Raw genomic sequence first — 17,006 nt, 5'->3', positions numbered from 1 at the left:
GAAGCTTCTGGTATGCTGCCACCAGTGTCCTCGCTGGACACACTCATCTGGAGGGCACGCAGCTTCATCTCCTTCATCCAAAGCTGGTGCGCCATCCTTTTCTCCTCCATCTCTGTCTCCAGCCTTGCTAAGTCCCATGCGAGCTGTCTTTTCTCCCTCCGGTCTGTTAACTTCCTGACTTGGGCCACAGTGTACGTTTTTAGATTTTCTAGTACAAACTCCATCTTGCCCACTCAGGTTAGAGGACAGGTTTTGTGCAGTAGCAATGTAGGGGGGTACCTTTAGTAATACCTCCTCCCACCACCAGAGTAAATTTGGAAAAAACAAAAACCCACAATTAGGAAGGCCGCTGTGAGAAAACTCCCGGTGTAGGCCTATGGACTACCCACAGTTATTGTTGAGTATATGTAGGCACAGCTCTATCCCACCACTGAACACCAATTTATGTTGGAAACAGCCCACTCCCACTCCGCAGGGTGGTGGTGGACTCCCCGAACACACTGTGGTAGCTTGGCTCGAGTGGTCAGGAATCAGGCACCGTGCTAAGCGTACAATATACCCATACAATAACCATGCGTGCATCCGTTCCAAAAACGACTCTACACCGTAAAAATTATGAAAATATGTTTCTTTATCTTTTTCTCTTAGTTGCTGATTGGGAAAATAAATAGGTCAATCACAATATACAAGTTTCAATTAGTGCAGGTCAAATAAATATTGGCTGTTTGATGAAATAAATAGGGGTGATCATAAATAACAGGGCATAAATACAAGTGCAATATATACAGACAATTAAATACTTTGAGGCAATAAATACTGTACCAATAAATATTGTACACCAACAAGTCCTGTGGACCTATAAATATAGTGCAGCAATAAATAGGTAAAAATTCAATAAATACAGTACCCCCAATAAATAATTAAAAGTATACAGCAACACTCATATAATCAGATGACACTTCAATTCTTAAGGGCTGATATGGCCCAGGCACAGCTTGTAGGGTTGTGGAAGGCTTGAGGGGGGCTACTCCCTGGCTGGGACAAGGCTGAGGCCTAATCTGAGGTAGATCCAAGGGGGGTATACCAGTGCCCTGGCTTTCTCTCTCCACACAACCTCTCTAGGTTAGTCCCAGTTCACCCCAGGCACAGTCAGGTGGGTTTCAGCACCTCCCTAGCCCCTTAGAGCAGTCTCTCAGGTCTCCACAGGGCCTTAGGCGCCCTCTACTCCACTTACTGCCCTTTTTCTGATGTTCCGACGCCGCTGGAGTCGTGTCGACGCCGTGAGGCGGCTCCGGTTCGGTCTCAGCGGCCTCGGCACAATGTCAGTTCTTTGACGACGCCGGTAGGCGGTTCCGGTCCGATGTCGGTGGCCTCGGTTCGATCTCGACCTCCGATTCGACGGCGTCGGGCAGTCTCTTCACGATGTCGACTTCGAGCGGCTCCGGTCCGATGGCGCTCTCGGCTCCGATGACGTCGGCCGGCCTGGCCTCGATGTCGACTTCCGGCGACTCCGGGGTGCGATCCTCACCCCCGACCTCCGGTGCTCCTTCTCACAGGCTCCGGGCGACTCCGGAGTGCGATCCTCACTCCCGACCTCCGGTGCTCCTCTACCTCGGTCTCCGACGACTCCGGAGGGCGGACTTCACTCCTCCGATGACGCCGCTCGCTCAACCTCGGTTCACTTCCTCCTCGACCTCTGGTATTCCTCACGACCTCCGTCGGCGCCCTCTCACGACCTCAGGCGGCTCCGGGTACGACGTCTGCTACTTCAGTCAGCGCCGCTTCTCCACCTCGGGCTCCAGGTCTTCAGGCTACTCGACGCCGGACTCCAGGGAAACCAGTTCTCAGGTCAGAATCTTGCTGTTTTCTTGGTTCTAAGGCCTGTTCCTGCTGTCCAGGTCCTTAGGATAAGTTTCTTCTGTCTTCTTCCCACACAGGGCTATAGGCTGGGATCCATCAGTAGGGACAAGTATCAAGGGTGGGTTTATGGACCCCACTCCAGGCACAAGTTTCCACCCCTGCTGCTTCACTCCTTCCTCCTTCACTGTTGTGCTCCTCTCCCTTCACCAGTCAGGTGCCAACTGCCAGCTCCAACTGCCAACTGCCTCTCTTATCCTCCCAACATTCTAAACGGTCTCCAACTGTCACAGAGTTCTGGAATCTCCCGGAATGTTCTGGAAGGTGCTGGTAGGTTCCAATGGATGCTGGTGATGTCACAGGTGGCCACCATTTTGTGCTTCAGGCCCTCAGGCAGAAGTTTTCAGGGGTAATTAACATGGCTCCCTGAATCTGCATCAATATGAAAAATGAAAACAACTGAGGGAAAAAGGGCCAAGTCCTACAGGGGCATACAATTATCCACACTGCCACAATTCAACTTGTCCTTCCCTCTCCTAGCCTGATAACCCCTCCGTAAACCCACACCCCCACAAAGAGGCTTCAGGATATATTTACGACCTCAGAGCAGGTAGTAAATGTATATACTAAACCCACAGAATTGGGAATGCCATGAGGTTTTATGACTGGTAAACCCAGTCTGATCCAGTAATTCACCATTAACTCGTAATTCTACTGTACACATGGTAATGTTATGTTATCGTGCAGATTTACCATCCGGCCCCAAAAAGTGCACCCTAAAGCATCCAAATGTGCTGTAGTTGTGCCTCTTCAAGATAATCACAATATGGCTAACTTCCCACCCAAAATGTCGTTACTCCGAATGTGCACAATATATTTTGGTTTAATTCTTTCCTTCCAGAATGCATCTAAGGAATGAACATTTCCCTGTTTACATCTAAGGTTCACCCTGTCTCACCTAGAATGCCTCAGTGGCTATCCATCACTCCATGTCTCTTTAATGATTATTCTATACCTCTGACAGAACTCATCCACTCCCACACGCTTAGGGCCAAATTTATCAAAGAGTTGCATCGCCCTTGCGCCAAGCAACGGAACTCAAGAGCAACGCAACTCTTAAGTTAGATTTATCAAGCCACTCAAGGCCACCTTGCGTTGCCCTGCGTGGCTTGATATATCGAGAGTAACGCAACGCAAAGCAAATTGGAGGCGTTTCATGGGTGGAGTGTGGGTTTTCCCACACATCCACCATGGATTTTGGCCTAATCTCAGATTTATCATTACTGGTAGACCTGAGAAGGCTTCAAAATGCTGAGCATTGCCAGGGGAGGCGTAACAAGGAGAAATATCTATATTTCTCCTAGTTTGTTCCTCTTTCTATGTGTGCTGCAGAATACAGTACACATAGGAAGAGGAAAAGGCTTCAGGGGATTGTTTTTGTGCAGGAAGGTGCAAGGGTGCCTGTGTTGGCGCTAGGCAGCTGTGTTGGCGCTAGGCAGCACCTTGTGCACCAACGCAGAGAAAAGACAGGACTGCACCTTTTAATGTTAAATACAGCGCATTCCTGCCCTTTCCCTCTCACTCAGCGTAGCGCAGCAGGGTGACGCTGCAATGCATTATTTTTTCATAAACATGCTCCTAATTTTCTTCATATGTGGACATGATGCCCAAGTACTTTCCTGTTTGGAGAGAGATGAGGCATCTGAATAATTTTTCTACCACGGTATAATGGAATTTAGGAAAGGGATGGACAGTCACTGGCTCAAGCTTAATTTTTATAAAAGATTATAATCTGTAATCCAGACCTCAGGTTTTCACTGTTGTTTATTCCATTTGAAGAAACTGTGCAAGCTTGTGCCATATTTGACACCAGAGGCCTGTTGATCACTAGTTTCTGACATAGTCTGCGTAAGGAAATGCTCTTTTGCATTGTCGCCCTCCCATTTTTTACTGAATCTTATTGCTGCTATATGGACTCTGAAGACTAGAGCGCTGCCACCCGGCGCCCAGTGTGTGTGCTCGGAGCCCTAAAACGTGTACAATTGGCTAATTCCCGTTGGCATATTTAACTTACCTGTAAGTCCCAAGTATATGGTGCTCTGTGTACCCAGGGCCTGAAAGTTATATTTCAATAGTGGACTCAAGCACCTATTGTGCCACCACTAAGGTGACAATGCAAAACTTGTCTTGAGGCCTGCATCTGCAGCCTGAGTATGCAGTTTTAAAACTGCAAATTCGACTTCACCCCTTTGCTAGGCTGAAACCTTGCTTTTTAAGACTGCCAAGTCCTCCTTAAGGTAGTCCCTAAATGACCATGTGCAGGGTGCATGGTGTTTAATGGTTTTTAAAAGGTAGACATGGTTTTCACTGTAGCATGACTGGCTCCTCTGTAGAATAGCTCTGGGTTACTTTACAATACCTTATAAAGTATAACTTCAATTTTGGAATAGCTAAAACTATGGTTCGAGTCTCAAATTAATAGGTATTTAAAATCCAATCTAATGGTCAAGACGGATTTTAAATTACTATTTTTAAAAAGCCACTTTTAGAAAATTGTCATTTTCCTACCTAAAGCCTCTGGTAGCCTTTTCAGAGTTAATTCACTACTGTCACCTGGCAGCCTGCTGGAAGGTGTGAATGGTTCCCAGGAAAGGCAACAAAAGGCCCTGGCTGGAAGAAGGTGTAACGTTCTCCTCACAGATCAGGGTTGAACCTTTAAGCTTAAAGGCTTTGGAGGATAAACTAGGCTCACTGGAGGGCAACCTGCTCCAAGCTAGAATGCGGCCCCCTGATGTTCAGGCAAGGTTACGGAAGCAACTTGAAGATGCGAGGTTAGAGTATAGGGTCTATCTGGATAAAAAATGCAGAGCTCAGTGGAACGCAAGGTCTATGCAGATCTTTGAATATGGGGAAAAAGCTGGCGCACTATTGGCCTGGAAGGCTTGGACAGACAGATCGAGGAATTTTATCGAAAAATTTGTTATGAATGACAGAGGGGACACTGCAGGGAAGCAGGAAGATATGCAGGTCTGTTTAGTTTCTCTCTTTTCTAGTTTATATGGGGAAGAAATCTCCCATAATTTGGAGTACATTAAGGCCTTGCTGAGGAAGCTGCAGCTCCCCAATGTAATAGATGTGAGCAGTAAGGCTCTTTTTTTGTGTGAAATATTTTTATTAACAGTTTTGCAATAAAATCACATTACATCTTGTTGTGTGTATTTGAGCGACAGTAGTACTGCTGTTCGGCCGTAGGACATGCATCCTGCACTCAGAGGGGGTATCTGTCGTTACAGTCCACTTGTCTTCTCTGTAAAGTGATGTCGGGGGAACTGGGGAGGATAAACTGGGGGTGCATTGAAGGGGGGAGTCAGGTTGTGTGCATCGGGTCGGGCGTCTGGGTCATGTCAGCTACAGTCTGTAGGTGTGTCACAGCGTTGGTTACGGGCTATCATTTGAACAACGTTGCTAGTTGCAGTATACGGTGCAGTGCGTTGTGGAGTTATTGTGCATCATGTGTTGGTCAGGGTGATGGGGGTGGTGTCATGTGTACTCCGGTGTGAGGTTCGTGCTTCTGAGTCTGTTGAGTTGCGTTGAGAAGTGCTTGGGTCGGTACGCATGTGTAATTGCTTAAACTGGTGGGATAATAGGACCCACTCCATAGATATGGGATGTTTTCGTAGTCCCTTTACCTCCTCCTCCCGCCGTGTCTCCTACTCTGCCTTTGCCCATTTCTGTACCGCTCCCACCCATGCCTCTATCGGGGGGCCTAATGTGGCTCGCCAGTTCATGGTGATACTTCTTTTAGCTAGGAGTGTTGCTAGTGACGCGAAGCAGACGAGCACTTTGTGTGTTTTTGGTCTTCGGAATATTCCGAGAGCGACTGCTTCCCATGTTTGTATATCTCTGAAACCTGTGAGCTCTTTGAGTGTGTCAAGGACTATAGACCAGTACGGTTGTAAGGTGGGGCAGCTCCAAAACATATGCCGAAAGTGTGCGTCTGCTGAGTAACATCTGGGGCAGTGAAATTGGGTGTCCAGGTAGAACCGCTGTAGGCGTGCTGGTGTTTGATACGCTCTATGTAGGACATAAAACTGTATATTTTTAAAACGTGCATTTCTGGACACTTTTTTGGGGAACTCTAGTGCCCTTTCCCACTCCCTGTCATGTAATTGTCGCCCAAGTTCGTCTTCCCATTTGGCTCGGAGAGAAAGCAGTGGTTTGTTTGTAAGTTGTCGTATGGGCTTATACAGCCATGTAACTAGGTGCCGGCCTGTACCCATATATAGGATGGTGTGGATGACCGGGTGTGTTGTTGGCTCGCCTGTAGAAAGGTCAGAGTGTGGTCGATAATTTTCTAGGAGCTGTCGGTGGGTTAAAAACTGTCCCGGGGGGAGATCGTAGTCCTCCATGAACTGGCCATAGAGTCGAAGCTGCCCATCTGTGAACAGCGATTCAGCCTCAGTTATCTCGCGGTCCATCCACATACGGAGCATGGAAGTTGTGAAGTATTTCTCCCGTTTGGGCCAACCGACCAGCGGCAACCGAGGGGAGTAGTGTGGGGTCCCTGCCGACATGCGGTGGACTCTTTGCATACACCGATGGACCACCGACACCTGCAATGGATATGTCCGTCGTGGTTTGGTACCTGGGAGCAGCAGGCGACGGAGTTCCGGGGTAGGGACCGGGCCCCGAGTCGTATGTGTTTCACCTGTATGCCTACCCGCCGTCCAGTACGATAGCCATTGTAACTGCGTCGCCAGGAACTACGATTCGAAGGAAGGGGCGCCGAGACCCCCTTGCGTGGTGGGCAATTGCAGTTTAGTGAGGGCTATCCGGTGTCTGTTTGCCCCCCAGATAAGTGAGCGGAGGAGCGAGTCCAGGTACTGAAAAAAAGCTTTGGGTGGAATTAACAGTAAGTTTGTGAAGTAGTACAGCAGCTAGGGGACAATGATCATCTTAGCTATGGCCACACGGCCAATTGGGGCCAACGGGAGGTTCTTCCAAATCCCACCGACGATCTGATGACGGCCAGCACGTGGCGATGATTGCCCTCTTAAATGTCGGTGGGGGAGTGGTACAGGTGGACGCTGAGCTATCGGGGGCTTTTATGCTCCAGGGTAGGCTCTGCGTACCAATTCGTACGTCCTGCGGCACGGGGTTTGAATGCAGTGGGTAGATTGTGGATTTTTCCCAATTTACTTTAAGTCAGGACGCCTCCGCGAACTCCGTCAGGGGTGTCCAGATGGGTGTGAGATCCATGGTGATATCACAGATGTACAGGAGGAGGTCGTCCACGTACATGGAAACGCTATGGTCGGTGTCCGCTCCTGGCATAATCATATCACCAGAGGTTCTACCGCCAGGGCGAAGATCAGGGGCGATAGTGGGCACCCCTGCCTCGTACCTCTCTCCACCTTGAATGGTGACAATATGTATCGGTCCATTCGAATACGAGATGTAAGCTTGGTGTAGAGAAGCTGCGTGTACGTTAGGAGAGTTGGACCTATTCCTGCTCGTTGCAGAACGGCGAAAAGGTATGGCCCCATGAGGGTATCAAAGGCCTTTTCGAGGTCTAAAATTAAGCAGGCCGCGTAAGGGTGTGTATCCCACCTGATCCTGAATGTGGAACAAGCGACGTATGTTTTGGGACGTATTTCTGCCGGGAACAAACCAGCACTGATCCGGGTGGACTAGGGGTCGCAGAATTTGTTCATACCTATCCGCAAGAATTTTCCCCAGTATTTTGTAGTCGGCAGAGAGGAGCGTGATAGGGCGGTAGGAATATCATTGTTGTGGGTCTCGGTGTGGTTTAAGGAACGTTACTATGACCAACTCGCGAAGGGAGCTGGGAAGTTCCCCCTTTTCGAGTGTGGTCGCCAACATCTCTGCGAGAAGAGGGACTAACAGTGAGGAGAAGGTGCTGTAATATTCAAGAGGTCCGGTGCCTTGTTCCACGCTAGCGCACGGATCGCATGGGTGACGTCCGTTGGTGTTATTTTGGCGTCTAGTGTGGTTTTCTCTGATTCCGTAATGTGTGGAATAGGTAGTGGGTCTAGAAAGTGGCTTATCGCCTCCTGTATGAGTTGTGTCGGGGTGCGATAAATCGTGGTATAGTAATGCTGGAATGCACATAGAATGTCCATTTGGGATCGCACTAAGCTACCTGAGGGGTCTATTATCTCGGTGATGGGATTTGTGTCTGTGTCCTGTTTTACTAGCCATGCTAGGAGCGTGCCCGTTTTATCCCTCTCCTTGTGCATTCGAGTGGCTTAGGCTCTAAAGTTGTATTTACGTAAGTCTGCCATGGCAGTGGAGTACTGTGTTTTGGCCTCCGCTACCTGTGCCGCCGTCACAGCATTTGCATCTTCTCGTCTCGTGAGGGTAGCTAACTTTAGTTCGGTAGTGGTGAGTGTTCGTTCTAATGTGCGTTTCACTCCCACTATTTGTTTGATGCATGCTCCCCGAGCCACTATATTGAATGCATCCCATTCTACTAGTTTGGATGTGGCAGTGCCCATGTTGTTGGTAAAGTAGTCCTGTATGTTTTGTTCATAGTCGCGTTTGGACACTTGGTCCGTCAGACAGTCGCGTGGGAGGCGCCATGTGGGCACCGGGGGGTGAGGGGGCCTCCAATGAATTCGTAAGATATGTGCATCGTGGTTGGAAATTACACGGCCTAAGTAATCTGTGTGCTGAACTTTGGGAATCAGTGACGGGAAGCATGAAAATCTGTCTAATCGGATCCATAGGTTGTGTGGAATGGAGTGGAATGAGTAGAGTCGCGATAGTGGGTGGTGTGCTCTCCATGCGTCTGCTAATGCCCAGTGCGTGACCCAACGTTGAAAGCGCTCCGTCTGTTTCGGAGCGGGAGAATGTGGCGGTGGCGGGTGAGATCTGTCTAGTGCAATATTGAGCGCGCAGTTGTAGTCGCCCCCTAGGATCCATGGGATAGATGCAAATTGGGCTAGAACCCCAGTAAGGGACTCCCAGAACCTGTCCTGTTCAATATTCGGGGCATATATGCTACCCAATAGGATGGATTGTCCGTCTAAGAGCCCCTCTAGCAATGCAAATCTACTCTCTTTGTCCACCACTCTCCGGAGCTCCTGAAAAGGGGTGCCCGGGCAGACCGAGACCAGCGCACCTCGTGCATATGCAGAGTATGACGTGGCACATATGGTTCCGTGCCATCTGGCCCGTAGTTTGTTGATTTCTGGCGCTGTGAGGTGTGTCTCTTGCAAAAATGCAATTTGTGAGTGTTGACGTTTAATGTATGAGTATGTTGCGTACTGTTTGCGTAGAGTATGGAGGCCCTGTGTGTTTCAGGTTATAATACTAACGTCTGCACTCTGCATTTGGTTGTGCGGTGATCGTTACCTGTGCACTTTAGTGTGACGGCGGGTGGTTGCGTCATGGATTCTAGCGGTGTCCTAGCCCTGTGGTTGACAGACATGGAGGACGGTGACATCCACTCAAGTGTGATAGTTGCCCTGTTGCATGTGTTCCCTGAGGGGTAAAGGGTTGGAGTAAACCGGGTCAATGGAACAAGAAACCGGGTTGGGAACCCGTCCCAATACCTGGGACCTATCGGCGGGGCCGATACGTCCAAACTGACTCTCATGGAACTAGAGAGTGAACAGTTAATACATGGGGGTGGCAGTTCGTGCCTGCAAGGCGGAGTCCCAACGGGGCATTTGTAGGATCAATGTTCGTCGTCTGGACTGTGGATCATCAAGGATGCCGTGATGCATGTTCTGGGTGTGTTCTGTTTGGGCGTGGTAGCTTCTGTCTGCCGATCGGACCGGATACTTCTGATCACCCACGTACGTTTCCAATAGTGCATATCATTTGCAGTTTGTGGAGTAACCTGGGGCAAGGTGATGGAGTCGGCCGTAGATTGAGTCTCATTGCTATCGTCTTCTCCTTCCGAAGAGAAGAGGTGGGGGGCACAGTCTATGTCTTCCCCGTGCGGGGTGGTCCCCAGATCCGTCACTGCTTGCAGGGCCTTGCGCCTTTCCTGCATGAGTTGCTCCAGGTCCGGGGATTCTACGACGTGGCGCTCTGTTATCTCTCTCCTTCCCTGCAGTCTCTGCGTTTGTGTTTGTTGCGGGCTGCGCCTTCTGTTGTGCGGTGCTCTTTGTTTCCACTCCTGCGCGGTCTCTTCTGTGGGACTCTGTGTGCAGTGGTGGTCTGCCCACTCACACGCTTCTTCAGCGTTGGAGAAGAAGTGGGTGGTGCTAGCAAGGATGACTTTCAGGCGGGCTGGGAATAGTACTGAATACTGTATGTTATTCGTCCGCAGTCGACATTTCACTTCTAGGAACGACGATCTTTGTTTCTGCACCGCCCGTGCATAGTCAGGAAAGATCATGATGTGTTTGTTTTCCACCTGTAGTGGGCCTGTGCTTCTGGCAGCCCGGAGCACTGCGTCGCGGTCCTGGAAGTGCAGAAATTTAGCAAGCATCGGCCGGGGTGGGGCTCCGGGCGGTGGTTTGCGGGCCGGAACCCGGTGAGCTCGTTCTTTTGAGAAGAAAGCCGTTCGGTCTGTGGTTGGGGTGAAAGATTTAACCCAGGCCTCCATGTAATCGAGTGGGTGCGCCCCTTCGACTCCCTCCGGAAGGATGTTGCAGCACCGCGAGCGTCACTCCAAGTCATCCATACGCTCCTCCACAGTGGCTAGGTGACCCAGGACGAACCGGAGCGTTTTTTGCTGTGCGTCAATGGTGGGTTGTAGGTCGGCGAGGGACTTCTCTCCATCTTTTACCTTGTCGGCCAGTTTCCTGTGATCGTCTCGGATGAGACTATTGTCTGTGGTAAGGGCGCCGAGTCGTTCCTCCATGGAAACTCTAGAAAGTTCAATTGCTGCTAGTACTTGGTCAAGTTTGCCCGAGATGGTCGGTTCCGGCTGGGTCGTGGACAACTTGGCCAGTGCATTAGTGCACTGCAGGTTCTCCGGTGCGGTTTCTGGGAGCGCTGTCTGCTGCATGGCTTTGGGTTCCCCATTTTACAGTTCGGGGTGAAGTTCTTCGTGCCCTGTGTTATCGGCAGTAGGGGTGTAGTCGGTCTGCTGCCTCCTTGTGGCCTAATTATCTCTCTGGTTGACCGCTTGATGTATGGGGTGTAGTGTGTCCGCAGGTCACTCCCGCCTCAGTGGGGCCTTCCCCGCCGCGTCGCCAGCCACGCTCGTGGTGGGTACCTTCCGTGGCAGTCGCGCCCTGTCCGGCCTGCTTCCTGCTTTTCTAGCATGCGTGTTATCTGGGTCCAGCGTTGATTTCAGCACCAGTCTCTTCCATGCGGCGTTCTCATCAAGGTAACCTCCGTTGTGTGAGGCGTTCAGAGGGTCCCTGCCCCTCCAAGGTGTCAGTGTCCGTTGCTGGCGGTTATGCGCGCCGCTGGCGGTGTGGTAGTTAAGGCTAGTGTCGAGGGTGGTCCAGGCACCTGTCTGCTGTTTTTGTGGGTGAAGTGGCAGCGTGTTTACCGGGTACAATCCACCCTGGTGGCCTCCATGTTAGGGTCAGGCAGTGGCGGTCACCATGTCTGGTCCCCTCTTAGGCGTTGTGGTGGGTGGGGGGGAATTGCGTAGCTAGGAGTTGGGTCGGGTCCCAGTCTCTCACCTCCTGTGGCATCGTATGCAGATCCCCTGGGGAGGTTCGTCTGGTGGTCTGGGGCGTCAGGCTCTGGCACGAAGAAGGCCCTGAGTGAAGAACCGGGGAGGAGGCACCAGCGATTCGTCCCTCGGTGTCCGCCCGCTGGTGTCGGTAATGTCTGCCCCAGCGGCTGCTCTCGACGTTCGTTTTGGGGTTTTTCGCCGCTTAGGCGAGGACACGCTGTCACCAGCACCGGGTTGCCGCCGGCTACTCCCGGTCCCTTCCGTAGCTCATTGGGTATGCAGCGGCTGGCAGTGGTGATTACAGTCGAGTGGACGCTGTTTTGTCCAGTTGTCGTCAGGGACAGTAACTAGGCACTCCCGGTCCGGAGATGCGTTTTTCCGGCGATCGGAGCGCAGCCGCTCTGAAGTCAGGGCTGGACGCGGGTGGACGCCATCTTGTTACCGGGCCCCGGGGTGAAACTACTGCGGTGTTCTCGGCGGGTACTGCGGCATTCAGGATTTCATGGACACCTCTGTGTGCAGCTTCAGTTCCGGCACCAGCGGAGGCGATTTGGTGCCAGATTCGACGAGGTAGTACTGTCTACTGGTCTTCCCGATCGCGGAGCCTCAGCAGAGCGCGTCCGCCATCGTAGCCTGCTTGGCCACGCCCCTCGTGAGCAGTAAGGCTCTTGACGCTCCAATAACTAAGGAGGAGATTCGCCTTTGTATAACTAAAGGTAGGAAGGGTAAAGCCGCATTCTCTACCAAATGAAGTGTATAGTCTTCTAACTGAGGAGTTGATGTCATTTTTGGAAGCTCTGCTTAATTCTATTTATAGGCATGGTGGTCAGATCCCTAAATCCTGAAAAGAGGCCTCTATAGTCCTTATTTTGAAACCCTCTAAGGATCCTACTAGGGCGGATTCCTATCGGCCAATCTCTCTGCTTAATGAGGACTATAAGATCTTTATGAGCATCTAAGCGGGGAGATTGGCTAAACTCGCACCTCAGCTTATTCATTTAGATCAGAAGGGCTTTATTCCCAAGAGATATATACAGGAACAGACCCAACAGTTAATTGGCACGATAGATCTTGTCATAGAACGATCTGCCCCTTTGGCTGTAGTAGCGTTGTATGTCGCTAAGGCGTTTGACCGAGTATGTTGGGTCTTCCTCTGGGAGGTTTTGAGCTTAATGGGATTCGGCCCTAAATTTATTAACACACTTAAGGCGATCTATGAGGGAGCATCGTCCAGGATCTTCTTTAATCGTACATTATCCCCCAGTTTTAATATACTAAGAGCGACACGGCAAGGCTGCCCTTTATCTCCTCTCCTCTTTGACATTTATATGAAGACCCTTGCTCAACAGCTGAGATTGGATCCCTCTGTTCTTCCATTTAGTTCCCTGCCTTATAGTTGTAAAGTTGCGCTTTACGCCGATGATTTATTAATCTATACGGCTGACCCTCTGACTTTGATTCCAAGAGTGGAACAACTACTGGTGGAATTTGTCTCTCTCTCTGGTTACTTAGCAAATACTGCTAAAACCGAGGTTATGTGTTGGAACATCATGGACTGGGAGGGGAGAGTAAGTTCTAAGTTTACATATTTGGGCATTACAGTAGTAAGCAATATAGACAAAATCCCGTACCTTAATTTGTTAAGGGTCACCAAAGAGACTGACTGCCTATTAGGTACGTGGAAAAATCTCCCTCTGACAATCTTTGGACAGGTTAATTTGATAAAAATGGTTATTCTTCCTAAATAAACCTAGCTTTTTAATGCTATTCCTCTTGGGTTTTCCCAAACAGGGCATTGACAAAATTCAGGGGAAGGAGGCGAGTTTTATTTGGGCCCATAAAGGAGCTAGGCTATCTTTGAAAAAACTTAGACGTAAGTTGAATAAAAGGGGATTGGCCTTACCTGATTTAATTGGTATTTCATCGCTTTTCAATTTAAAAATATCCAAATGCTCCTGGCAAAAACGGATGGTTCCACTTGGGGAAAACTCTGGATGGGGGTGATAAGGCATTGGAGTGTGGAGGACTTTCTATATAAGTTTGGTGCTCCCAGGTTCTTAAAGAAGGTTCGATTAAAGGTATTGAGATCTGCCTTGGATATTTGGTGTAGAGTCAGGAGGAGGTGGGGCATTGATTGCTATTCGGATCTAGCTTCAGTTTGGGACTCCCCCGGAACCCCAGAATTTTTAAAGGATGCTTTAAGTCTTCCACTCAGAAGGCCGGGGGTTACAACTTGGTCATTCTTGGAGTCATCAGAGGGATTATACCCCTGGGAAGCATTAAAGTCTAAAACCACGAATGAGTTGTCCAGATTTAAATGTATCCAACTATCCTCCTGGTTTGTGGCATCAAAAAAGGAGATCGGGGGTGACCATGAATTTCAGTTGTCTCTCTAGGACATCAGGCCTAAGAACAAGGATGTGGCAAGGTGGTATGAGAGATTCCTGGTGGCAGAGAAAAAGACGCTACGCTACTGCCCCCTATTCTGTCTGGAGAGGAATCCTCACAGAGGAGGATATTGAGTCAGTATGGGATAATTTGTTGAAGACTCTGTACTCAACTATCAAACCAGCTAACTTGAAGAGGAATCACGTCTGCACTATTAATCACCTTTACTGGACTCCACACAAAATATCCAAGTTTGCCCCTTAACCATCCTCCTAAGTGTGTGAAGTGTGGATGCACAGGAGCTAATGATGTACACATTTCTGTCGAATGTCCATGCCTGAGAGACTTTTGGGGCGGTATAGAACTTGCACTAAAAGGTATCTTCAATCGGGAGATCAAACTAAATGCAATGCTTATCCTCCTAGGAGATGATGGACCACTAACTTTGTTGTTGAGGCGGCCCCACAGAAGGTTGCTCTTCTCTTTGGTTCTTATCGCTAGGAGGGAAATGTATTTGAAATGGAGGGACCCCTAGCCTCCGAAAGCGGAAGGCTGGGTTAGGGCCGCTGTAAGGATAATCTGTCTAGATCAGGGAACAGTAAAGAGCCATAATTTGTCTATATGGTATGACTATCTAATTTGGTGTCTCTCCTTGGGTGTTGGTTATCTGTCCCTATGATTACACCGGCTCACTGGCAAAGGTGATGGTCTAGGTTGGAAATAGACCAGGGCGAATGCAGTAACCGCTGGGTGGATAGTTAGACAATGCGTTTTTTTCTTTTTTTATTGCAGACGCTCTTTGGTGATAGGAGGGGGGGGGCGTTCTCCTGACAGATGACCTGGGGGATATGCCAACTGCACAAGTTTCAAAGGGGCATCCCCTGTCACAGGCAAGTGTAACTTGACCTAGCCCATCCCGTCACAGGCAGGCGTAATTTGACCTAGGCCTGCCCCTGCCATTGTCCAAGTAGCCATAGTGGCACCAATGCCAGTGGGAGGAGAACCTGTTCCAGAACTGGTTTTCTGGGGGAGATCCTCATTTCCCTAGCCACACCTCTGGGGTATTCCCAGAGCTCTGAGCAGGGGAGAAAAGATTCGGCCATGTTCAGTATTGGCAGAGTAGGGCACCATGGGACTGTTTAGAGCCAGCCCTCCAGGACACAATGTCAAAGTGGGTATGGTTACCATTGGGAATGTTTTCCTTTTTGAACAGGGAGTTTCCCTCACCCACAAGCAAGTGCCAAACACCCCTAGATACCTTCTTCAGAACAGTGCTGGATAGGAGGAAGACAGAAGGACTGCACCTGCTGAACCCTTTGAACATACTGTAACCAGGGGGAGAAACTCCATGGGCTGGACCTGCTAGAGCCCAGGACAGAATAGTGGTTTACAGTGGCTAGCTGGATAGCCTTCTGTTCTGCAACAGGGACGCAAAACCTGCAAGAACCCCTCCTACCCGAAGAGCTCAGAAGATTAGTTCCAACTTAGTGTGCCGTGGACCTTGTTGATGACTTCCCCTGGAGTGAGTCCTGGCCCTCAAGTGATGTCCCTAGGGTCCTGGGCCCTTGAGTAAGTTACAGAGTGTACTCCTCCTGCATATCCCTTGAAGATGGGACTTAGAAACGTTTCAAAGGATTTTTGTCAAAAGCATCAGAGGCTACCACGGACCACTGCCAAGAGGTAATCGCTGACATTGCACTATTGGTTGGATGCAGCTTGTTGGTATGGGCCTCTGAAAGCATCCTGACTTCCAAAAAGGTTTCTAAGTCTGAAGGTAGAAACTTCCATCTGGTGAAGGTGTGAAAAGTATTCGGCATGCGAGGTACCTTTCTTGGGTGCAAATTTCAAATTTCTCCTACTCTGAGCTTTCCCACCAAAAGACAATGGCATCATCAAAGACTTCATTCAGCTGCCAGCTGACCACTCTCACCCACAGCCACAGCCTGCTGCTTTGCCCCACTGAGGATTTTGACTTCCATTCCAGAGAAGTCAGAAGGTCAAACTTTCTTGTAAACTGAACTTGGTCCCTGTATCCCACCCGCACCCCATTGTGATTAGCCGTAACTTTTAGCGCGATCAGATACGCAAGGTTTGAGCAATGTGCTTTTTGGTGCTAGAAACATCTGAAACTTTGAAAAATCATACCTCTGGTTCCCTACATTACATTTTTGTTGTTCTGGTGTTTATTTGCACACTAAAACTTTCTCTATTGTTATATATTGGAGTGGGGTGGTTTTTGTGCTGTTTTTTCAACTTTTTTACTGTTTTGGTCATGATAAATGCTTTACACATTTATTCTAAGTTAAGACTGTCTGTTCTGTGCTACAGCTAGCCAGCCTTGAGCTCAGGTTTAAATTATTGCGACCTATCTGGACCTAGTAAGGAATAGTGCTTTAATTACTTGAACAGGACTACCATGCACTTCAACTAATACTCTAGTTTCTCACAGTCTGCTACAAGCTCGCCTGAAGCAGTGCACCCGACGTGGAGTGCACTGCTACAGATCAAACGTTTGGTTGGTGAACGGTTTTCAAACCCTTCATAATGCTGCTTCTAGGATTATGAGTGGAGCCCCCGCCCCCATCTAACCCCGCATCTCCGCTCATAAAAAAAATACAAATGATTATATAGTCATGACAGGATTTTTTTTTTAAGTATTATACATGATCCATAAATCTCTTTATGGGAAAGCTCCCCAGTTTTTGCATTACCATTTGAATTTGTATACTATATGTAGGGCCCTACACTCTACCATTCAAAGCCTTCTGAAAATGTCTATTTATAGGTTATCGGCTAGTTATCATGGGCTGTTCTAGAGTCAACAGTTGCATTTAGCATGAAGCTGGAAACCACAGCACTTTACCTTTAATTAAACAAGCACAGGCAAAGCCAAGGGATCTCACCTATGAGACCTATTGGTTTTATGAATGATTTTTAGCCATGCTATTCAGCACCACAGGTGGTGTGCAGCATAGCTAAAAAGAAAAAAAGTAACACCCCGATGACACTGCTGCTAGGTCTCTTTGCATGACAACACACATAGGTATGCTTACAAAATGCAGGGAACATTTTGCTTCTTTTTGTTTACCAATTTTAAAATGGATTGGTAAATAAACGGTAGAAACAAAAGTGCATTTTTAAACATTTTGCA

The 17,006-nt window shown here is 49.1% G+C and overlaps 1 protein-coding gene across 2 annotated transcripts in view; it reads left to right on the top strand.

The window, feature by feature from the left end:
* The window catches only part of FLT1 (fms related receptor tyrosine kinase 1), a 389,921-nt gene that overhangs the window by 349,665 nt on the left and 23,250 nt on the right, over positions 1-17,006 (top strand). The gene's annotated exons all lie outside the window — the stretch shown is intronic.

The sequence above is a fragment of the Triturus cristatus genome, chromosome 8 (genome assembly GCF_964204655.1).
Source record: "Triturus cristatus chromosome 8, aTriCri1.1, whole genome shotgun sequence".
Lineage (NCBI taxonomy): Eukaryota > Metazoa > Chordata > Amphibia > Caudata > Salamandridae > Triturus > Triturus cristatus.
This window is presented reverse-complemented; position numbering and strand designations above follow the sequence as displayed.